The sequence below is a fragment of the Rutidosis leptorrhynchoides genome, chromosome 1 (assembly GCF_046630445.1).
Source record: "Rutidosis leptorrhynchoides isolate AG116_Rl617_1_P2 chromosome 1, CSIRO_AGI_Rlap_v1, whole genome shotgun sequence".
NCBI classification, from domain to species: domain Eukaryota; kingdom Viridiplantae; phylum Streptophyta; class Magnoliopsida; order Asterales; family Asteraceae; genus Rutidosis; species Rutidosis leptorrhynchoides.
The window spans coordinates 692,641,296-692,666,321 of record NC_092333.1 but is presented as its reverse complement, the minus strand read 5'-3'; the positions used below and the strand labels follow the sequence as shown (position 1 = coordinate 692,666,321).

Here is a 25,026-nt window from a genome sequence, read left to right as displayed (position 1 = left end):
CATTACTAGACAATCTGGTATGTTAAATATTGTTGCCTTTTCTGATGCTGACTGGGGAAAATGTTTGAAAACAAGAAGGTCTGTCTCAGGGTATTGCTTATTTTTGGGAGGGTCATTAATTAGCTGGAAAAGTAAGAAACAACCTACTGTTTCAAGATCCTCAACTGAATCTGAGTATAGATCCCTAGCTTTTACAACTTGTGAAATTCTATGGGTTGTAAAATTGCTATCTGATCTTAAAATAAACACCCTGCTACCTGTTAAACTTTTTTGTGATAATAAGTCTGCCCTTCTTTTGGCTGCTAATCCTGTGTTTCATGAAAGGTCTAAACATTTTGAAACTGATGTTCATGTTGTTAGAGAAAAGTGTATGGCAGGTGTTATCAAAACTGAATATATAGATACTAGTAAACAAGTAGCAGACATTTTCACAAAGGCTTTAAATAAAACTCAACACAAATTTTTGAGTGATAAGTTGAGCATCATCAATGTATACAAAGATAAGATTGAGGGAGGGTGTTAAAATTATATCCTAATTTGCAATCTTATCCTTATTTCTATCCTTGCCCTTGTTTTGTAGTTTGGTGTCCTTATTGGAATAAAGATGTATCTTGGTGCTGTGTTGGTATTATCTAAAGTTTAAGGGGCTAAAGTGTGTTTCTGAATATGAGCTGGCTTATGATCGATGTCTGCTAGGGTTTCACTGTTCTATATAAAAGGGAACGCTCTTCTCTTGCTTCAATACGACCGATCTTCTTCAATCATTCTGATCTTGTTATCTTGTTCAGTCTGTTAGTGATTAAGTGCTTCAAGCACAAGTGTTTATCTTCTTGATATTCACTAATTTTGTTTGTTCTTATCTTTCACTTGTCTTGTTTATCATCATTCGGTTATCTGTATAATCTTGATTTGGATTTGGAGTTTTAATTAATAAAATCCATATTGTGGTGTTTGATTTCACATAATTGTTCAAGTTGACATGCACAAACAATTATAGTCGTATAGTAACCAACTAGGCGGCAATATGTCTTCGAAAATATCACATAGGTCAAGAGGCGGTGCACATGTAGGGCCTAAGCTTTGAGGATGATTTCAATATCTTCAAGTCCGATAAATTCGATGCCGATGGTTTTGTTCACTCCAAGTGTGCTACACTTAACCAAAAGGTTCGTAATCCGTTCATTAACATCCGTTTAATTTTAGGTTAAAATTAAAAAAATTCTGTCTTGAAATGTCAATGAGGAATAGCAAATTATACAAGTGGCAGGGAATGTGGGAGATTGTAAATATTATTGCACATCCGGCCATTATGTTGCGGTTTAGGATTGTACAATTATTAATCTGGCCTGTTTATGTGCAAGTTTAGAATGTGTAGAGAGATATATAGTCTCAATAATGATTCATTTATGCTTGTTATATGCATTATTTTAATTTGATGTAAAGATTGCTGCTCGATCAACGTAGATTCCCCTCATAGAGTTAAAATTTGTCTCATTCGTAGGGCTATTTGATTATTGTACCTCTAATAGGTTTACGTTACCCTGTGCTCTGTGCTCATATGTTATTTGTTTGTTAGCTACATTATATGAATTTACTAAAGTTTGGTGATGCTTAGTTTGAGCGTATAGCAGGAGGTTATTTAGTCACTTCCAATAAGTTTCTTTGACATGACTCATTATGAAAAGGAGCCCAACCAAGAGATTGTGTGTTCGAAGTTAGGCGTGGACATTTGTAAATATTTGTGAAAAAACTCATGTAGGTGTGCGATTTTGCCATTGTAAAAGAGACGTACTATATGGCTTAATCACATTTATGCTCTTAATTTGTTAGGCTCTATGAGCTAAGTGAAGCTTATGGACTACATTCGATGTGTATCGTTATTAGTATTATTGGGAAGTATATTTCGAAGTATAAAGTTGCTTGAAGTTGATATTATATCTATCCAGATTTGCTTTTGCATTTGTTGAATTATTCCTGCCAATATGTGAATACATACTAGACGAGGAAATGTAATGACTTTTGCTTGTTAAATGTACACCATGAAACGATGATTCATTCATTAAAAAAAAAGTTAATGGCAAGTGTTTATGTGTTTATAATGCACTTATGAAATGGTCAAAACGAGAATGGAAGACCAATCGAGTGTTTACGGGTGTTTCATGTCTGGCATTAGAATTTCGTTCTTCAGCCGTTCAAAAAACTACAAGGTTTTAGTTATAGTCAATGTTGCATGTATATTGTCTCATACATAAAAGATGGCCAACTTTGTTCTAGTTTTAGTTTTCCCTTTTGACTCGGAATTACGTGTGCCTAGAAACATGAACCGATAACTACTTAGTCCCCGTTTGACTCGTGGAATTTTTTTGGATGGAATAGAATGTGTTAAAGGAATTAGAATCCGAAAGAATTAGAATTGATAAATTCCATGGAATGTGAAAAATGTGTTCTATTTTACATGGAATGGAATTGAATTTCATTTTATAAAATAATTAAAAAGTTATAAAAAGAATTAAGTTTCTAAATTTTGTGTTCATTTCCAGACTCACTTTTAAAAAAAAAAAAAAAAATTACATTCGCGATTTGAGAACGCGTGTCGAAAACGCGCATTTTCTGCTGGAAAAAGAGCGTTTTCGGGCGCGTTGCAAGATCGCGCGTTTTCGGACGCGCTGCGAGATCGTGCGTTTCGTATGCGCTGCGAAAATGCATTTTTCCGGACGCGCTGCGAAAACGCGCGTTTTTGCAGGGGATCCGAAAATCCGAATTTCTGGACGCCCTGCGAAAACGCGCGTTTCAGCAGGGGATCCAGAAACGCGCGTTTCCGGGCGCGCTGCGAAAACGCGCGTTTCAGCAGGGGATCCAGAAACACGCGTTTTCGGGCGGCCCGCGAAAGCGCGCGTTTCCGGGCGGCCCGCGAAAGCGCGCGTTTCCGGGCGCCCTACTAAAGCGCACGTTTCCGGGCGCCCTGCGAAAACGCTTCACGAAAACGCTTCACGAAAACTTAAGCCGAAAACGCGCCCCGTAAACACGCTTTGAAAACGCGACGCGAAAACGCGCACCAAAAAAGTGACCTGATCCGCGAAAAAACGTCTCAAAAACGCGACTCGAAACGCGCCACGAAACGCGGCATAAAAACGCGACCCGAAAACGCGACCCGAAAACGCGGACCGAAAACGCGACACAAAATGCGCGTCGAAAACGCTCCCTGAAAACGCGCCCCGAAACCGCGCGTCGAATAGCTCCCTGAAAACGTGTATCGAAAATGAGCGCCAAAAAGGTGCTCTAGAGTCGCGACCCGAAAAATTCAATGTTGAAAGGAATTCAAATCCATCAACATCTTGAAGAAATGAACATTCCATAGATAAAAGAATCTCAAGATTCCAAGGAATATAATTCCTTCCAAATTATGTCAACCAAACGGGGTGGTCTAAAGAATTCAATTCCAATTCCATCAAATTCCTTTGAAATTCCGCGAGCCAAACGGGACCTTAGAATCCAAACCTCCAAAAATAGCAATAGCACTATGCAGTCAAGCACCAATGTTTTTCTTAAGCCCTAACAAAATAATTTTATGCATAAATGGATGTGCACATTCAGCATCACCGCATCTCGCACGTGATGCAGGTCTGATGCTCTAAATCAGTTGGTTGTTTAGGTATTTATCACAGAGACTAAAATATTAGCCACTAATTACACAAATGTGACCCGTAGACCTCCGGCCACTCATTGTATACATTGTCTGTCACAAATCTTTTTTTTTCTTTTATTTGTTAAAAGCATCTGTTGGAGTATTATTTACTTTTCATTGCATATTTCTTTGTGTTGATAGATTGTTTTAACATAACTTACTTATATATACCTAATTCACTTATCAGGAGATACGACACTTTATCCTCATATCTTTTGGATCTCAAGAAAGCTTTCGTAAAGGAAATTGGGAGAAGTGTATATGCTAATTATTCTGCATTCATGCGGTGTGCCATTAAGCCTTCTTTTTTTTTTTTTTTAAATTTTGTATAAATGTTATTTAGGAAAACTATAATTCATATATTGGGGTGTGTTAGATTGCCAATTATTTTTTACTTGATATATCTGACGCAAAATGGTAAGTTTATATGGATTGACTGCTAACAATTTTCAGTACATCAAAAGAGATATCAAGTTTAGAAGTTGAACTACTTTCCATAAAAACTTACTATCTACTCAATGAGGCTGTCCACGTGGAATCTTTATCTATTGCTGTTCCGGGTGGTTCATTATCAAATGGTTTATCTGCTGACCTGGACAAACATCCTTCAGACCTAGATAACTGGTTAGTCGAGTTTCCTGATATCCTTGATGTTCTGTTAGCTGAAAGTAGGGTGGAGGAAGCTTTGGCTACCCTTGATGAAGGTGAACGTATAGCTTCAGAAGCAAAAGAAAAGGATTCACTGATTCCTGTCGTTTTAATGTCTCTAAAAACTACCTTAACCGAATGCTGAAAAAGATTAGCCAATCAGCTTGCTGATGCTGCATCTCAACCTACAACATGTGGCAGTGTGCTTCCTTCAGTTATTAGTGCTCTTAAAAAAGTTGGAGATGGTCCATGAGCCAATAGTTTACTGCTTCAAGCACATTATCAGAGGCTTCAAAGTAACATGCAAAATATTCGCCATTCGCGTACGTCATATGCGGACTCAGTGAATATACATCAACTATTTCTCAACTGGTGTTTTCTGTATTTGCTCAAGCAGCAGCCGATTCTAATGCTATATTCGGAAATGAACCCTGTTATAGCTCTGAGCTTGTGATGTGGGCTACAAAACAAACTGAAGAGATTGCTCTTCTTATTAAAAGACATGCATTTGCTTCATCTACTGCTGCTGCTGGTGGGTTAAGGCTGATGAGTTTCCAGCCGTCATCTAGATGCCTCTGTTCCAGCCGCCATCTAGATGTTCAATGTTGACAGCTTTGAACAACTCATACGGAAGTAGAAAAGTTGAATACGATGACGGCCGCCCACCTTTTCCGTTCACACGACACCTTCCTCGTTCACACCATTCCACCGCCACCAAAGTTTTAGTATAAATAGAGGTTGAAACTTCAATTGTAAATCATCCCAAAATCACTCAGAGAAGTGTAATCACAACCTAGATAGTGTGTGTGAGTTTGAGAGTTTTTAGAGTTTTGTAATACTGGTGTAATCTATTCTTGTGAGTAATAGAGTTATTTTCTCTCAAATTTATATCTCCCAACGTCCAGGCGATCCTCTCTTCCCAACAAGTGGTATCAAAGCTTGGTTAGAGACGTTGGTTGAGTTTTTGGGTCTTCTGAAGTTTTCTCAAAATCCAATTTTGAGATTGGATTCGTCTCGTCGAACCGAGTCCAACGCAAAAAACGATGACTTAAACGGAGTTATAACGAGCCCAGAAAACGCGGTCAAAGTTTGGTCAACTCGCCGGAATCTCGCTGGAGAAGACGACCGGTGCCGGAATTTTCGTCGGAGAAGAAAGTACTGTAGCAATTCACTGTAGCAGCTGGCGGCACTGTAGCACCTTCCTGTAGCAGTACTGTAGCAGTACTGTAGCAATTCTGAAATTTTACAATTTGGTCCCTGAAATTTTCAGAATTTCATTTTTTTGATTCCTGAAGTTTATAAAAATTATAATTTTGCCCCGTAAGTGGAATTTAAGCCGCGAAGTGTCTATTCCACCATTTTCAACTGTTTCGGACGTAACGGTGATCTTTGTTTTCTACAATTCAACCCCGTTTGTGTTGAAAAATTATTTGTAAGGTGATAATGTCCATATAAGGGTCAACATCATCTTCGGGAGCTATGATTATGCTCACAGCCACAAACTACACGCTGTGGAAACCTCGGATGGAAGATCTTCTCAGCTGTAAGGATTTGTTCGATCCTATTGAATTGAAGGGTATAAACCCTGATTCTGCCAAATAGAAAGAGTGGAAGAAATCAAACCGAAAAACTATTGGTCAGATCCGTCAATGGATTGATCATAGTGTCTTCCACCATGTTGCACAAGAGACAGACGCATATGTCCTCTAGAAAAAGTTGGAGGACATGTACCAGGCCAAGACTGCTCGGAATAAAGCCTTGTTGATGAGGCGTTTAGTCAACATGAAGCTCAAAAGTGAAACTTCAGTTGCCGAGCGTACCAGTGAGTTTCAGAGCTTGGTCAACCAGTTATCGTCTGTAGAGATGCCTCTTGGCGATGAAGTTCAGGCGCTATTGGTACTTAGTTCTCTTCCCGATAGCTGGGAAACGCTGGTCGTAACACTCAGCAACTCAGCTCCGAATGGCAAACTTACCATATCAATGGTCAATGATGCCCTATTCAGTGAAGAGGCAAGGAGAAACGACATGGGCACAGATCAGACCCATTCCTTTGACACAGAGAATCGGGGGAGACATCGAATGAGTAGCAAAAATAAATGGAGAGGCAGAAGCAAGAGCAGGGGCAGGTCAGCTGATGGTAGAAAATCAACATATAAATGCCATCATTGTGGATTAGAGGGACATATGAAAAAGAACTGCTATAGATTGAAAGAGGAACAAGGTCAAAGCAGTTCACAGCCGAAGAATAAGGGTGGAGAACATTAGTGACTATCTCCAGTGATGTAGCTTATTGTTCAACTCATAATGAGACATGCCTTCACGGCTCACGAGAAGAAACAGAATGGGTGGTAGATACTGCAGCTTCCTACCACGTGACTCCATATAAGGAATACTTCACAACATACAAAGCTAGTGACTTTGGAGCTGTGAAGATGGAAAATTCCAGTTTTGCTGAGATTATCGGAATTGGTGATGTCAAGATAAAGACAAGTTCTGGGAGCACAATCACTCTGAAGGATGTCAGCCATATGCCAGATCTTCGGCTAAATCTACTTTCTGGAGTAGCTTTAGACAAACAGGGCTATGATAGTCATTTCAGTAGAGGCACATGGAAATTGTCAAGAGGCGCTATGATAGTCGCTCGAGGACACATTTGTGGCACACTATACAAAACTCATGTGAAGATCTGCACAGACAGCCTTAATGTTGCAGAAAAGGAGGCTTCACAAAATTTATGGCACCAGAGACTCGGTCACATGAGTGAGAAAGGGTTGTCTACCCTAATAAAGAAGGAGCTTATCAATGTAGATAAGGATGTTGCGCTAGATCCTTGCAATCATTGTTTGTTTGGTAAGCAGCATAGAGTCTCGTTTAATTCCTATTCAACGAGAAGATCAGAGTTACTCAGTCTGGTACACTCTGATGTTTGCGGTCCCTTGGAGGTTGAATCAACTGGTGGCAACCGATACTTTCTAACGTTTATCGATGATGCTTCTCGAAAGGTGTGGGTATATTTCTTGCGGACGAAGGACCAAGTTTTCGATTACTTTAAACAGTTACGTGTCATGGTAGAACGTGAGACAGGAAAGAAGTTAAAGTGTCTTCGATCCGACAACGGCGGTGAATACTTTTCCAGGCAGTTCGATGCCTATTACAGATCATATGGCATCCGACATGAGAAGACAGTTCCACGTACCCCTCAACACAATGGTATAACAGAAAGAATGAACCGAACAATCATGGAACGTGTTCGAGCATGCTCAGTATGGCTAAACTGCCAAAGCCATTCTGGGGAGAAGTAGTCAGAGCCGCATGTTACTTGATCAACCGATCTCCATCAGTACCACTGAATTTTGAAGTTCCGGAGAAACTTTGGTCTGGAAAGGATCCATCATACTCTCACTTAAGAGTATTTGGATGTTTGGCGAATGCACATGTATCCAAAGAGCTCAGACATAAGCTAGATGCAAGGACCACTCCATGCATATTCATAGGCTATGGAGATGAAGAATTTGGATACAGATTATGGGATCCAAATGAGAAAAAGGTGATCAGAAGTATGGACGTGGTGTTCCATGAAAGCCAGACAATAGAAGATATTGAAAAGCCCACAATATCTCAGAAGATAAATGTTGCTGCTCAGGTGCCAGAGGCAATAACGGAATCATTCATGAGAAATGAATTTTCAGTGCAAGAAGGAATGTCAGAAGTAGAAGATAACGATGAAAATGACGGTGCTGAGCAGGGGGAGCCACAACCCCATCTGCCAGACGTTCCAGCACCATCACAAGGTCAAGATGATGGTGGATCTCCTCAGAATGTTCTAGAAGTTCGTAGATCTGAACGAGGTCGAATTCCTTTGAGTAGATATCCAGAATTCGAGTACCTTCTACTTACTGAAGATGGAGAACCAGAGAGTTTTCATGAAGCAGTAACTCAAAAGGATAAAGAAAAATGGTTGCTCGCAATGCAGGATGAGATGGATTCTCTGCAGAAAAATCAAACTTATGATATTGTAGAACTTCCACGCGGGAAGAAGGCACTGAAAAACATATGGGTGTTCAAGCTGAAAAAGGATGGTAGTGGAAAAGTGGTGAAATACAAAGCACGGCTTGTAGTCAAAGGATTCCAACAGAAGAAAGGGATTGATTTTGACGAGATATTTTCACCAGTAGTCAAGATGACTTCAATTAGAGTCATACTTGGATTGGTCGCACGTATGAAATTGGAGCTTGAACAGATGGATGTAAAGACAGCTTTTCTTCATGGAGATTTACAAGAAGAAATTTACATGGAGCAGCCGGAAGGTTTTGAGGTTTCAGGAGATAACCTCGTATGCAAGCTGAAGAAAAGTTTATATGGTTTGAAGCAGGCACCTAGGCAGTGGTACAAGAAGTTTGACTCGTGCATGGTGAGTCAAGGGTACAAGAAAACTGCAGCAGATGAGTGTGTCTACATTCAGAAGTTTTCTAAAGGAAATTTCGTTGCTCTTTTACTATATGTAGACGATATTTTGATCGTAGGGAAAGACGCAACGAAGATCAACCAGCTGAAGAAGGAACTCTCGAAGTCTTTTGACATGAAAGACTTAGGACAAGCTCAACAGATTTTGGGAATGCAGATAACCCGAGACATGAAGAATAAAAGGTTATGGCTATCTCAAGAGAAGTATATTGAACGAGTGCTTTCACGTTTCAATATGAACAATGCCAAACCTGTTAGCATTCCATTAACCAACCATTTCAAGTTAAGCAAGAGTTCTTGTCCCTCATCCAAGGAAGAGATCGGGGAGATGTCTTCAGTACCATATTCTTCAGCAGTTGGAAGTTTGATGTATGCGATGGTGTGTACAAGGCCCGATATTGCTCATTCAGTGGGAAAGGTGAGTCGTTTTCTCTCCAACCCCGGGAAAGAGCATTGGAATGCAGTAAAATGGATTCTCAGATATCTTAAAGGTACAACGAATCTATGTCTTTGTTACGGGGGAGCTGATCCAATCTTGGAAGGCTATACAGATGCGGATATGGCAGGAGATCCTGATAGTAGGAAATCTACTTCAGGATTCATTTACACTTTTGCAGGAGGAGCTGTTTCATGGCAGTCAAGACTACAGAAGTGTGTTGCATTATCCACAACTGAAGCAGAGTATATTGCTGCCGCAGAAGCTGGAAAAAAAATGTTGTGGTTAAAGCGTCATCTTCACGAATTTGGAATCAAGCAAAAGGAGTAAAAGGTATATTATGACAGTCAGAGTGCTCTAGATTTGAGCAAGAACTCCATGTACCATTCTTGCACAAAACATATTGATATTCTCTATCATTGGATATGCGAGGTAATTGATCGACAACTGTTGATACTAGTGAAGATCTATACAAAGGAGAATCTCGCGGATATGTTAAAGAAAAGCTAGTATTATGCAGAGACATAGCCGGGATGTTTTCCCGAATATGGCTGTAGGGGGAGAATTGATGAGTTTCCAGCCGTCATCTAGATGTCTATGTTCCAGCTGCCATCTAGATGTTCAATGTTGCCATCTTTGAACAACTCATACGGAAGTAGAAAATTTGAATACGATGACGGCACCCACCTTCTCCGTTCACACGACACCTTCCTCGTTCACCCCATTCCACCGCCACCAAAGTTTTAGTATAAATAGAGGTTGAAACTTCAATTGTAAATCATCCCAAAATCACTCAGAGAAGTGTAATCACAACCTAGATAGTGTGTGTGAGTTTGAGAGTTTTTAGAGTTTTGTAATACTGGTGTAATCTATTCTTGTGAGTAATAGAGTTATTTTCTCTCAAATTTATATCTCCCAACGTCCAGGCGATCCTCTCTTCCCAACAGAGGCCTGCTGCTGAATGTGTTCAAATCGCTATGGGACATTGCTTTTTGTTGGAAGCTCGTGGTTTGGCACTTTGTCCTGTTCTCTTGAAACTTTTTAAACCTAGTGTTGAATAAGCAATTGATGCCAAATTAAAATGAATCGAAGAGAGTACAGCTGCATTTACTGTAGCTGATGATTGGGATCTTTCTTCTTCTCATCAGCTTAAGCTCTCTAGTAGTGTTCAAAGATTCAATTTGATGGTTGATAAGGCTAAAAAGGAACATATATTTCATAGCATTATCCCCCAAGAAAGACAGGATTTTAGTTGTAATTGTTCCATATTCAAGTAATATTCGTTTATATTTAATAAGTGCGAAGACAAAAGGCGAAAACGAAGAATTGAAGACGGAAAGGTCCAAAATGCTCAAATGTACAAGATACAATTAAAAAGGTTCAAATTATTGATGAAGAACGTCTAAAAATGACAAGAGTACAAGTTGCGGAACGCAAAGTACACGATATAAAATAGTACGCAAGGACGTCTGAAAATCCGGAACCGGGACCCGAGTCAAGAAGAAACGCCCGACGCAACGGACCAAAAATATCTAGTCTACTATGCACAAGAATAAAATATAATATATAAATAATTATATTAATTATTTATATATTTATATTTATTTTATATTATGTCGACAAGCTAGGAGCCAAAACAATGTGAGCTGTCCCTGGTCCTCATGCGAGTCGCATGGCCAGAAGGCCATTTCCATGCGAGTCGCATGACTCCAGATTTCAGGCCAGGTTCTATAAATTGCAACATTTTCTGCCGAGTAAAGAAGAAAAAAAAAACACACACATACAAATATATCTACTCCCTCTGTTCAAGATGTAATATATATATATATATAATAAATAATAGATTAGATGTATATTAGATTAGATTGGGTAATGTAAAAATCAGTTTTATGGAATTCTAAGTTAAAATTCTGTCCGTGTAACACTCCTTTGATTAATCCCACTGTAAGTTATGTACTTCCTTTTTATTTTAATGTCTAGTAGCTAAGTTATTATTATGCCTATTTAAAACGAAGTAATCATGATGTTGGGCTAATTACTAAAATTGGGTAATTGGGCTTTGTACCATAATTGGGGTTTGGACAAAAGAATGACACTTGTGGAAATTAGACTATGGGCTATTAATGGGCTTTATATTTGTTTAACTAAATGATAGTTTGTTAATGTTAATATAAAGATTTACAATTGGGCGTCCCTATAAATTACCATATACACTCGATCGGACACGATGGGCGGGGTATTTATATGTACGAATAATCGTTCATTTAACCGGACACGGGAATGGATTAATAGCCACTAGAATAATTAAAACAGGGGTGAAATTACATTCAAGGGTAATTGGTGTAATTGTTAACAAAGTAGTAAAACCTTGGAATACACGCAGTCGTTAACCTGGTGTATTCATTAAACAAAGAATTAAGACCTTGTTACAGTTTGAATCCCCAATTAGTTGGAATTATTTGACTTCGGGTATGAGAGTAATTTGCCGAGCATTTTATAATTATAACCGATGAACTATTTTGGTCAAAAGCCGGATAGCTTTCAAATAATTCCAGGCCAAAGGACAATTAACCCATTGAACTAAATTAAAATCGGTACGCCAATATCATGATTATGGAAGTTTAAATAAGCATAATAATTATTTTATTTTATTTATTTTACGCACTTTAATTATCGTCATTTAAATTTTGTATTAGATTTTAATTGTGACTTAAAATATAAAATCGACAAACCGGTCATTAAACGGTAAAACCCCACTTTTATATATTATTATATATATATTTTTATATTGTTGTACAAAAATATTTATATAAAAATAAGTGTTTCATAAGCCCGTCTCCCTGTGGAACGAACCGGACTTACTAAAAACTATACTACTCCGCGACTAGGTACACTGCCTATAGTGTTGTAGCAAGGTTTTGGTATATCCCACTCGATAAATAAATAATTAAAACTTGTCATAATTTGTAGCATTCTGCATTAAAAATATATAACTATTTCGTACACCACGCTACAATCATCAAGTTTTTGGCGCCGCTGCCGGGGAGTCGGCGAAATTTTTATATTTTGTTTTTAGAAAAACAATATAAAATCTTTAAAAAAAAAAATTTAAAAAACTTAAAAACTTAAAAATTTTTATATATAAATTTATTTTTAAGATTTTTACTATAAACTATCTCTATTTTTATTTTAGTTTTATAAAAATATAAAGTTTTTATTTAATTTATATATTTTATATAAATATTTTTAAAACAGAAAAATTAAAAATTAGAAAAACAGAAAATAAAAATAAATAATAAATAAAACGTGAACCTGTCATTTTTTTACCCCCATTTGAACTGGACCAACAGGTCATGCGACTCGCATGACCCTTCTGCATAAACCCATGCGAGTCGCATGAGGTCTTCTGACAGGCCACCATTCTACCCTAATTTCGCATTTATTACGGATTTTATTATTATTATTATTATAAACCCTAATCTATTTATTATTATTATATTTCAGTTTTTAATTAGTTATTATTACTTATAATTAGTTTTATTTTATTTAAAATTAATACTTTTATAATATAAATATAAAAATAATATTTTTATAAAAATATATAATTTTATCAACTTTTTATTTTCCTTTATATTTTGTATCTTTTATTTATTTTTAGCGTAATTTTTGTATTTTTATCATTCGTGCTTAGTTTTAAGTCTAGTTTTTGCCGTAGTTTCATTTTTATTTCTAGAATATTTAGGCATTGCCGTAAAATCCCTTAAGTGCTTATTCCTTAGACTAAGATTTAGGTGCTTTAGAATTTTGCGACGCCGTTTTTCGCTTTAGTTTTAAATAGATTTTAGTGCCTTTAAGTAATTGCGGATTTCCTATAGAATTGCTTCTAAGCCTTAATACCTTTAGGCACAACTTTTTAGATTTAGTTTTTAGACTTTTAAGTTCCGACGTTTTATTTTCTTATTTTTATTTTTCGACGCCTATTTTTCTACCTTTTTATTTTTCGACACTTTTCGACGCGCAATCTATTTCTTTCTTATTTCTCGACGCTTTAGTTTTCTAGGACTTAGAAATTTTCTCTACTTCTTATCTAATTCTCAAACGGAAAGAAAAATTATTTAAGTGGTTAAATTAATGGACGTTGACATTTTTCTGGTTCGTAGTAATAGTTGGATTTGTTAGTGGCTAGTTGTGGGCTTCCGATTTAAAGGGTCCTGGCTACCTGCTGCATCTTTTGGCTATTCGAAACGTGGGCAAAAATCAGAAAAGTCTATTAATTGGACAACTTAGATAAGTTTTTCTATTTTTTTTATAACTAATAGGATAATTCGTGAATGCACCACATTGTAGCTAAAATTTGGCCATCGCAATAAAATGGAAAAATTTGAAAACAAAGCCTTGGAAACTCTTTTTGAACTCCGAAATCAATTAAATCAATACTCTCAAATGAGTGTTGATGACAATTCGGTCAGTCAATCTTGGATCGCGAACGACGAAACAATAACTGGTTGTGAAATCTGTGGAGATTATCACTCAACATGGGAATGTTACTATTATGTTCCTATGGAAAATTACGTACCCACAGAACCTGAATGGAGCGATTACGAAGAACGCAATTCAAACTGGGATTATTCCCAAGAATTTATCGAAACTCAACAACCAGAAGACGAGGAAAATTACGTGTCCGAAAATTCTTTAGATCATATGAAAATCAAACTCGAAGAACTCGATGCTCAAAATGAACAAATGAGCGAGTTTGTAAACCGGCAAGCTGAAACTCTATCAGACTACACACCTGTTGATCTGAGGAGTATTGTGCAAGAAAATCTCATATCATCGAATTTTGATGAATTCGAGAGCTCCGAAATCACCAACTATCCCGATGATACTTTTTATTCAGTCTTACCAATTTCACAATATATCGACACATTAGCCTCTACTGACGAAAGCATCAATCCATCAACCAATAAAGATAAAGTAAGGGTGACAAATTGGTACTCTTGGGAAAACGATAACGTTGAAAATTTTACCCCCGAGGCCAAACCGAAATTCACCATTCCACAACCTTCCAACCCAATATTCTCAATAGACGAGTTATCTACCCAAGATGAACTACGAGCTGTAATAGATAATGACACCTCGGATTTCACCCAATTGGGTAATAGAGGTGAAAACTTTGATCCCGAGAATAAAAGGAAGAAAATATTAGGAATTGTCCGCCCTATAGAATGTATGTCGGTGTATATCGATCCATTTGACCAAGAAACAGAAAAGAGACATATCCATTTACTAAAAGCTACACTTAAAAAAGAATTAAGTAGTGACGTTCGGGTGAGTCTAAACTTTAAACCCATTGATATATTATACACCACCCGAGATATAAATAACTGGCTCACTATTTTAATTCGTGGAACTTATTCCACCGACTTCACATATCGTCAGCTAAAGTGTGGGGAAGTCTAACCCCACTTAACGTTAAATTAGGGGTTCGGGTTAGTGCATAACTCGTTAATAAACATGCATGATAACTTAGGGTAAAATACGCATTTTCAAAAATTAGCAAACAGTTCAGAAAAGCAACCATTTTTGAAGAAAAACATGTGTGATAAAACAAGAAGGAATGAACGGTGAGGCGCGCCATCTATCATTCGACGAGCTTTGTAAGTACAAACTAGGTATTCTTAATCACTTTTCTACACTAATCACCCTCATGAATTTATAATTAGAGTCTGATTTCATGCAAATGAGGGCATTGCATGATCTTAAGTGTGGGGAAGGGTTATAAATTCTCTCGGATTTTACACTTGGTTTATTTGCCAAATTTTGTGAAAATTTGAAAAAATTTCAACTAAATGAAGTCAAAATCATGTTTATACATATTTATGAACGATGAAAATTAGGTGTTAATACCGAAATTATCGTTACCTCTAAAAGGACATAAATTGAGAAACAACCTAAAATGCTTGAATTCATTTAGAATGGAATAAAGGAGAATAAAAAGGCAAAGAAAGAAACTAAGTGTGGGGAGAATGTACCAAGTTATTCAATTAAAAAAACTATCTATCACATGTTTGTACAAAGTTATTGCAGGTGTTTTTGTTTTGAACTAAATTAACTATTTTACCCGATGAAAAAAAAGAATAGATGGATCTACACGATGAATCAATTCCATCATTAAAAGGAAGTAAAGTCTTCCGAAAAAGACACGCGCTTCTTGATTTAGGTCATGAAGTTGTCGTCCAGACCAGCTGTAGGTTGACGAAAAATCTAGAAAAGTCATCTCTAAAATCAGCTGGAAATCCACGGACCTCAGCATCAAACAGGGTCGCCAAGTGGTCAGATTTATCCTAACCATGAGAAGGATTTATCTCGTACAATGGGGGGGCACCGTGCAAATTAGCTTGATAAGACTAATGAATCAGATCCCCAGAAAGGATAATCTCCTTTAAAGATCAAAAATCAGCTTTTAAGCCTGATATTACTCAATCCTTGAGATTGACCTTAAAGATTGAGAATTCAAACTCATGGAATTCGATGATATCTAAACTCGAGCTTGAACGAGAAAATATTTTGATAAAAATTACAAACCGATTTGTTTTCTGAAAACCCATTTTCAATGCGTTCATTACCATTGAACGTAAAATCCTAGGAATTCACCTGGAATTCATTAGGTCACCTGAACCAAATCGGGTGTCAACCGTAAGAACGGTGGTTGCATAGCATGGTCGAAGACAGGACCTTGTGCCAGACCGAAAAATCAAAGGATGATCTTTACTATTGCTCCTACCAAGGATAGTTCTAGCATCCGACACGTTAATTAGACCATGAACAAATGCATATCATTAGACATTGCCTTAACAGTTTCTTGTTCATCGCTTTCCTTTACAACCGGACGGTAGTTTACCGAAAGGTAATATACGGAACAAGTAAACTGGATGTGTGCTTCCGATACCGGGATAGCAGTGGATTACACGAACCTAAAAGTTTTAAGCCAAAATATTGATCCACAAATATATTTTGCAGCACCGAATGGTGGGTCAAATCAGAAAACTTGTCTAGGGTAAAATCTAGCTTGAATTTTCAAAAGATCAAATGTTTTCATAAAGATCCAATTTCCTTAAGGATCTAAATTTTTATAGTCATGTGGGACTGTAAACCGCCTTTCAAATGTGCACTTTGCTTTGGAAACCGAAAGTAAATCGGCTATTTGATTGCCAGTGTCGTTGACCTAAACCCGAGGCAACTATAAAAGACACACCCACCTTAACCACATCGTTACTATCATTGTTTATACCGCTCTATCAAAATCACTGATGTACAAAGTGTGAAGAATAAAGAAGTGATTCGTATGTTTTTATTTCAAGACTGTATTGCTTGAGGACAAGCAACGTTCAAGTGTGGGGATATTGATAAGGCTAAAAAGGAACATATATTTCATAGCATTATCCCCCAAGAAAGACAGGATTTTAGTTGTAATTGTTCCATATTCAAGTAATATTCATTTATATTTAATAAGTGCGAAGACAAAAGGCGAAAACAAAGAATTGAAGACGGAAAGGTCCAAAATGCTCAAATGTACAAGATACAATTAAAAAGGTTCAAATTATTGATGAAGAACGTCTAAAAATGACAAGAGTACAAGTTGCGGAACGCAAAGTACACGATATAAAATAGTACGCAAGGACGTCTGAAAATCCGGAACCGGGACCCGAGTCAAGAAGAAACGCCCGACGCAACGGACCAAAAATATCTAGTCTACTATGCACAAGAATAAAATATAATATATAAATAATTATATTAATTATTTATATATTTATATTTATTTTATATTATGTCGACAAGCTAGGAGCCAAAACAATGTGAGCTGTCCCTGGTCCTCATGCGAGTCGCATGGCCAGAAGGCCATTTCCATGCGAGTCGCATAACTCTAGATTTCAGGCCAGGTTCTATAAATTGCAACATTTTCTGCCGAGTAAAGAAGAAAAAAAAAACACACACAAAAATATATATTACTCCCTCTGTTTAGTATAATATATATATATATATATATATATATATATATATATATATATATATATATATATATATATATATATATATATATATATATATATATATATATATATATATATATATATATATATATATATAATATAGGTTAGTTTTATATTAGATTAGTTTTGGGTTATGCAAAGGTTATTTTACGGGTTTTAAAGTCGGAGCTCTGTCCGTGTAACACTACGCGATAAATAATCAATGTAAGCTATGTTCTCCTTTTTAAATTAATGTCTCGTACTTAAGTTATTATTATGCTTATTTAAGACGAAGTAATCATGATGTTGGGCTAAAAATATTAAAATTGGGTAATTGGGCTTTGTACCATAATTGGGGTTTGGACAAAAGAACGACACTTGTGAAAATTAGACTATGGGCTATTAATGGGCTTTATATTTGTTTAACTAAATGATAGTTTGTTAATTTAATATGAAGATTTACAATTGGACGTACCTATAAATAATCACATACACTCGATCGGACACGATGGGCGGGATATTTATATGTACGAATAATCGTTCATTTAACCGGACACGGGAATGGATTAATAGTCTATGGAATTATTAAAACAGGGGTGAAATTATGTACAAGGACACTTGGCGTAATTGTTAACAAAGCATTAAACCTTGGATTACACGCAGTCGATATCCTGGTGTAATTATTAAACAAAGTATTAAAACCTTGTTACAGTTTAAGTCCCCAATTAGTTGGAATATTTGACTTCGGATATAAGGATAATTTGACGAGGACACTCGCACTTTATATTTATGACTGATGGACTGTTATGGACAAAAACCAGACGGGCATATTAAATAATCCAGGACAAAGAACAATTAACCCATGGGAATAAACTAAAATCAACACGTCAAACATCATGATTACGGAAGTTTAAATAAGCATAATTTCTTTATTTTCATATTTAATTGCACTTTTAATTATCGTACTTTTTAATTATCGCAATTTTATTTATCGCAATTTCATTATCGTTATTTACTTTACGCTTTAAATTAAGTTGTATTTATTTTTAATATTTTACATTAGGTTTTAACTGTGACTAAAGTTTTAAAATCGACAAACCGGTCATTAAACGGTAAACCCCTTTTTTTATTATTATTATATATAAAAATATATATTTTGTACAAATATAGTTGTTTAAAATATAGTGTAAAATAAGTCGTCTCCCTGTAGAACGAACCGGACTTACTAAAAACTATACTACTCTACGATTAGGTACACTGCCTATAGTGTTGTAGCAAGGTTTAGGTATATCACATATTTTTGTACAAACAATTGAAAATACTTTTGTTTTGAACGATAATCAACTGTTTTATCCAATGAAACTATCAAAGAGAGATGGATCTACACGATGAATCAATTCCATCATTAAAAGGAAGTAAAGTCTTCCGAAAAAGACACGCGCTTCTTGATTTAGGTCATGAAGTTGTCGTCCAGACCAGCTGTAGGTTGACGAAAAATCTAGAAAAGTCATCTCTAAAATCAGCAGGAAATCCACGGACCTCAGCATTAAACAGGGTCGCCAAGAGGTCAGATTTATCCTAACCATGAGAAGGATTTATCTCGTACAATGGGGGGCACATGCAAATTAGCTGGATAAGACTAATGAATCAGATCCCCAGAAAGGATAATCTCCTTAAAGATTAAAAATCAACTTTTAAGACTGATATTACTCAATCCTTGAATTCACCTGGAATTCATTAGGTCACCTGAACCAAATCGGGTGTCAACCGTAAGAACGGTGGTTGCATAGCATGGTCGAAGACAGGACCTTGTGCCAGACCGAAAAATCAAAGGATGATCTTTACTATTGCTCCTACCAAGGATAGTTCTAGCATCCGACACGTTAATTAGACCATGAACAAATGCATGTCATTAGACATTGCCTTAACAGTTTCTTGTTCATCGCTTTCCTTTACAACCGGACGGTAGTTTACCAAAAGGTAATATACGGAACAAGTAAACTGGATGTGTGCTTCCGATACCGGGATAGCAGTGGATTACATGAACCTAAAAGTTTTAAGCCAAAATATTGATCCACAAATATATTTTGCAACACCGAATGGTGGGTCAAATCAGAAAACTTGTCTAGGGTAAAATCTAGCTTGAATTTTCAAAAGATCAAATGTTTTCATAAAGATCCAATTTCCTTAAGGATCTAAATTTTTATAGTCATGTGGGACTGTAAACCGCCTTTCAAATGTGCACTTTGCTTTGGAAACCGAAAGTAAATCGGCTATTTGATTGCCAGTGTCGTTGACCTAAACCCGAGGCAACTATAAAAGACACACCCACCTTAACCACATCGTTACTATCATTGTTTATACCGCTCTATCAAAATCACTGATGTACAAAGTGTGAAGAATAAAGAAGTGATTCGTATGTTTTTATTTCAAGACTGTATTGCTTGAGGACAAGCAACGTTTGAAATGTCCCGTTCTTATTGATTAAAAACGTTCCATATTAATTGATTTCGTTGCGAGGTTTTGACCTCTATATGAGACGTTTTTCAAAGACTGCATTCATTTTTAAAACAAACCATAACCTTTATTTCATAAATAAAGGTTTAAAAAGCTTTACGTAGATTATCAAATAATGATAATCTAAAATATCCTGTTTACACACGACCATTACATAATGGTTTACAATACAAATATGTTACATCGAAATCAGTTTCTTGAATGCAGTTTTTACACAATATCATACAAACATGGACTCCAAATCTTGTCCTTATTTTAGTATGCAACAGCGGAAGCTCTTAATATTCACCTGAGAATAAACATGCTTTAAACGTCAACAAAAATGTTGGTGAGTTATAGGTTTAACCTATATATATCAAATCGTAACAATAGACCACAAGATTTCATATTTCAATACACATCCCATACATAGAGATAAAAATCATTCATATGGTGAACACCTGGTAACCGACAATAACAAGATGCATATATAAGAATATCCCCATCATTCCGGGACACCCTTCGGATATGATATAAATTTCAAAGTACTAAAGCATCCGGTACTTTGGATGGGGTTTGTTAGGCCCAATAGATCTATCTTTAGGATTCGCGTCAATTAGGGTGTCTGTTCCCTAATTCTTAGATTACCAGACTTAATAAAAAGGGGCATATTCGATTTCGATAATTCAACCATAGAATGTAGTTTCACGTACTTGTGTCTATTTTGTAAATCATTTATAAAACCTGCATGTATTCTCATCCCAAAAATATTAGATTTTAAAAGTGGGACTATAACTCACTTTCACAGATTTTTACTTCGCCGGGAAGTATGACTTGGCCACTGGTTGATTCACGAACCTATAACAATATATACATATATATCAAAGTATGTTCAAAATATATTTACAACACTTTTAATATATTTTGATGTTTTAAGTTTATTAAGTCAGCTGTCCTCGTTAGTAACCTACAACTAGTTGTCCACAGTTAGATGTACAGAAAAATAAATCGATAAATATTATCTTGAATCAATCCACGACCCAGTGTATACGTATCTCAGTATTGATCACAACTCAAACTATATATATTTTGGAATCAACCTCAACCCTGTATAGCTAACTCCAACATTCACATATAGAGTGTCTATGGTTGTTCCGAAATATATATAGATGTGTCGACATGATAGGTCGAAACGTTGTATACGTGTCTATGGTATCTCAAGATTACATAATATACAATACAAGTTGATTAAGTTATGGTTGGAATAGATTTGTTACCAATTTTTACGTAGCTAAAATGAGAAAAATTATCCAATCTTGTTTTACCCATAACTTCTTCATTTTAAATCCGTTTTGAGTGAATCAAATTGCTATGGTTTCATATTGAACTCTATTTTATGAATCTAAACAGAAAAAGTATAGGTTTATAGTCGAAAAAATAAGTTACAAGTCGTTTTTGTAAAGGTAGTCATTTCAGTCGAAAGAACGACGTCTAGATGACCATTTTAGAAAACATACTTCCACTTTGAGTTTAACCATAATTTTTGGATATAGTTTCATGTTCATAATAAAAATCATTTTCTCAGAATAACAACTTTTAAATCAAAGTTTATCATAGTTTTTAATTAACTAACCCAAAACAGCCCGCGGTGTTACTACGACGGCGTAAATCCGGTTTTACGGTGTTTTTCGTGTTTCCAGGTTTTAAATCATTAAGTTAGCATATCATATAGATATAGAACATGTGTTTAGTTTATTTTAAAAGTCAAGTTAGAAGGATTAACTTTTGTTTGCGAACAAGTTTAGAATTAACTAAACTATGTTCTAGTGATTACAAGTTTAAACCTTCGAATAAGATAGCTTTATATGTATGAATCGAATGATGTTATGAACATCATTACTACCTTAAGTTCCTTGGATAAACCTACTGGAAAAGAGAAAAATGGATCTAGCTTCAATGGATCCTTGGATGGCTCGAAGTTCTTGAAGCAGAATCATGACACGAAAACAAGTTCAAGTAAGATCATCACTTGAAATAAGATTGTTATAGTTATAGAAATTGAACCAAAGTTTGAATATGATTATTACCTTGTATTAGAATGATAACCTACTGTAAGAAACAAAGATTTCTTGAGGTTGGATGATCACCTTACAAGATTGGAAGTGAGCTAGCAAACTTGAAAGTATTCTTGATTTTATGAAACTAGAACTTTTGGAATTTATGAAGAACACTTAGAACTTGAAGATAGAACTTGAGAGAGATCAATTAGATGAAGAAAATTGAAGAATGAAAGTGTTTGTAGGTGTTTTTGGTCGTTGGTGTATGGATTAGATATAAAGGATATGTTATTTTGTTTTCATGTAAATAAGTCATGAATGATTACTCATATTTTTGTAATTTTATGAGATATTTCATGCTAGTTGCCAAATGATGGTTCCCACATGTGTTAGGTGACTCACATGGGCTGCTAAGAGCTGATCATTGGAGTGTATATACCAATAGTACATACATCTAAAAGCTGTGTATTGTACGAGTACGAATACGGGTGCATACGAGTAGAATTGTTGATGAAACTGAACGAGGATGTAATTGTAAGCATTTTTGTTAAGTAGAAGTATTTTGATAAGTGTATTGAAGTCTTTCAAAAGTGTATAAATACATATTAAAACACTACATGTATATACATTTTAACTGAGTCGTTAAGTCATCGTTAGTCGTTACATGTAAATGTTGTTTTGAAACCTTTATGTTAACGATCTTGTTAAATGTTGTTAACCCAATGTTTATAATATCAAAAGAGATTTTAAATTATTATATTATCATGATATTATGATGTACGAATATCTCTTAATATGATATATATACATTAAATGTCGTTACAACGATAATCGTTACATATATGTCTCGTTTCAAAATCATTAAGTTAGTAGTCTTGTTTTTACATATGTAGTTCATTGTTAATATAATTAATGATATGTTTACTTATCATAATATCATGTTAACTATATATATAACCATATATATGTCATCATATAGTTTTTACAAGTTTTAACGTTCGTGAATCACCGGTCAACTTGAGTGGTCAATTGTCTATATGAAACCTATTTCAATTAATCAAGTCTTAACAAGTTTGATTGCTTAACATGTTGGAAACATTTAATCATGTAAATATCAATCTCAATTAATATATATAAACATGGAAAAGTTCGGGTCACTACAGTACCTACCCGTTAAATAAATTTCGTCCCGAAATTTTAAGCTGTTGAAGGTGTTGACGAATCTTCTGAAAATAGATGCGGGTATTTATTCTTCATCTGATCTTCACGCTCCCAGGTGAACTCGGGTCCTCTATGAGCATTCCATCGAACCTTAACAATTGGTATCTTGTTTTGCTTAAGTCTTTTAACCTCACGATCCATTATTTCGACGGGTTCTTCGATGAATTGGAGTTTTTCGTTGATTTGGATTTCATCTAACGGAATAGTGAGATCTTCTTTAGCAAAACATTTCTTCAAATTCGAGACGTGGAAAGTGTTATGTACAGCCGCGAGTTGTTGAGGTAACTCAAGTCGGTAAGCTACTGGTCCAACACGATCAATAATCTTGAATGGTCCAATATACCTTGGATTTAATTTCCCTCGTTTACCAAATCGAACAACGCCTTTCCAAGGTGCAACTTTAAGCATGACCATCTCTCCAATTTCAAATTCTATATCTTTTCTTTTAATGTCAGCGTAGCTCTTTTGTCGACTTTGGGCGGTTTTCAACCGTTGTTGAATTTGGATGATCTTCTCGGTAGTTTCTTGTATAATCTCCGGACCCGTAATCTGTCTATCCCCCACTTCACTCCAACAAATCGGAGACCTGCACTTTCTACCATAAAGTGCTTCAAACGGCACCATTTCAATGCTTGAATGGTAGCTGTTGTTGTAGGAAAATTCTGCTAACGGTAGATGTCGATCCCAACTGTTTCCGAAATCAATAACACATGCTCGTAGCATGTCTTCAAGCGTTTGTATCGTCCTTTCGCTCTGCCCATCAGTTTGTGGATGATAGGCAGTACTCATGTCTAGACGAGTTCCTAATGCTTGCTGTAATGTCTGCCAGAATCTTGAAATAAATCTGCCATCCCTATCAGAGATAATAGAGATTGGTATTCCATGTCTGGAGACGACTTCCTTCAACTACAGTCGTGCTAACTTCTCCATCTTGTCATCTTCTCTTATTGGTAGGAAGTGTGCTGATTTGGTGAGACGATCAACTATTACCCAAATAGTATCAAAACCACTTGCAGTCCTTGGCAATTTAGTGATGAAATCCATGGTAATGTTTTCCCATTTCCATTCCGGGATTTCGGGTTGTTGAAGTAGACCTGATGGTTTCTGATGCTCAGCTTTGACCTTAGAACACGTCAAACATTCTCCTACGTATTTAGCAACATCGGCTTTCATACCCGGCCACCAAAAATGTTTCTTGAGATCCTTGTACATCTTCCCCGTTCCAGGATGTATTGAGTATCTGGTTTTATGAGCTTCTCTAAGTACCATTTCTCTCATATCTCCAAATTTTGGTACCCAAATCCTTTCAGCCCTATACCGGATTCCGTCTTCCCGAATATTAAGATGCTTCTCCGATCCTTTGGGTATTTCATCCTTTAAATTTCCCTCTTTTAAAACTCCTTGTTGCGCCTCCTTTATTTGAGTAGTAATGTTATTATGAATCATTATATTCATAGATTTTACTCGAATGGGTTCTCTGTCCTTCCTGCTCAAGGCATCGGCTACCACATTTGCCTTCCCCGGGTGGTAACGAATCTCAAAGTCGTAATCATTCAATAATTCAATCCACCTACGCTGCCTCATATTCAGTTGTTTCTGATTAAATATGTGTTGAAGACTTTTGTGGTCGGTATATATAATACTTTTAACCCCATATAAGTAGTGCCTCCAAGTCTTTAATGCAAAAACAACCGCGCCTAATTCCAAATCATGCGTCGTATAATTTTGTTCGTGAATCTTCAATTGTCTAGACGCATAAGCAATCACCTTCGTTCGTTGCATTAATACACAACCGAGACCTTGCTTTGATGCGTCACAATAAATCACAAAATCATCATTCCCTTCAGGCAATGACAATATAGGTGCCGTAGTTAGCTTTTTCTTCAATAACTGAAACGCTTTCTCTTGTTCATCATTCCATTCAAATTTCTTCCCTTTATGCGTTAATGCAGTCAAGGGTTTTGCTATTCTGGAAAAGTCTTGGATGAA

The 25,026-nt window shown here is 36.1% G+C and overlaps 1 pseudogene; it reads left to right on the top strand.

Moving 5' to 3' along the window:
• The first annotated feature begins 1,024 nt into the window (after positions 1 to 1,024).
• Positions 1,025 to 25,026, top strand: part of LOC139852574 (exocyst complex component EXO84B-like) — a 53,202-nt pseudogene continuing 29,200 nt past the window's right edge.